The following is a 357-nucleotide window of genomic DNA, read 5'->3' on the forward strand; positions in this document are numbered from 1 at the left end:
AACAATTATGTCAGTGAAACTGTATACACACAAACAACAAAAACAGACTCAGCAAGTCCTATTTATATATATTTGTGCATGCACATATATGTGTATGTAACAAATACAATCAAAGAAACTGAGGCTATGTGAGGGGTGATGTGAGAAAGGTTGGAGAGGGAGTAACTGGGAAGGGCTAGAGGGAGGAAAAGTAGGGGAGGGGTGTTTCAGTTAAATTCTATTTCAATTAAAAACATTTTTAAAATAAAACAAAAATTTTCATTAAAGGAGAGAGAGGTAAGATCAATGAGCTGCCCTAAGTATGGTGGCTCCTGTGGAGCAGGTGACTGCGGCTGAACTTCTGTGGGGCAAAGGAGG

The sequence above is a fragment of the Peromyscus maniculatus genome, chromosome 2 (assembly GCF_049852395.1).
Source record: "Peromyscus maniculatus bairdii isolate BWxNUB_F1_BW_parent chromosome 2, HU_Pman_BW_mat_3.1, whole genome shotgun sequence".
Taxonomy (NCBI): domain Eukaryota; kingdom Metazoa; phylum Chordata; class Mammalia; order Rodentia; family Cricetidae; genus Peromyscus; species Peromyscus maniculatus.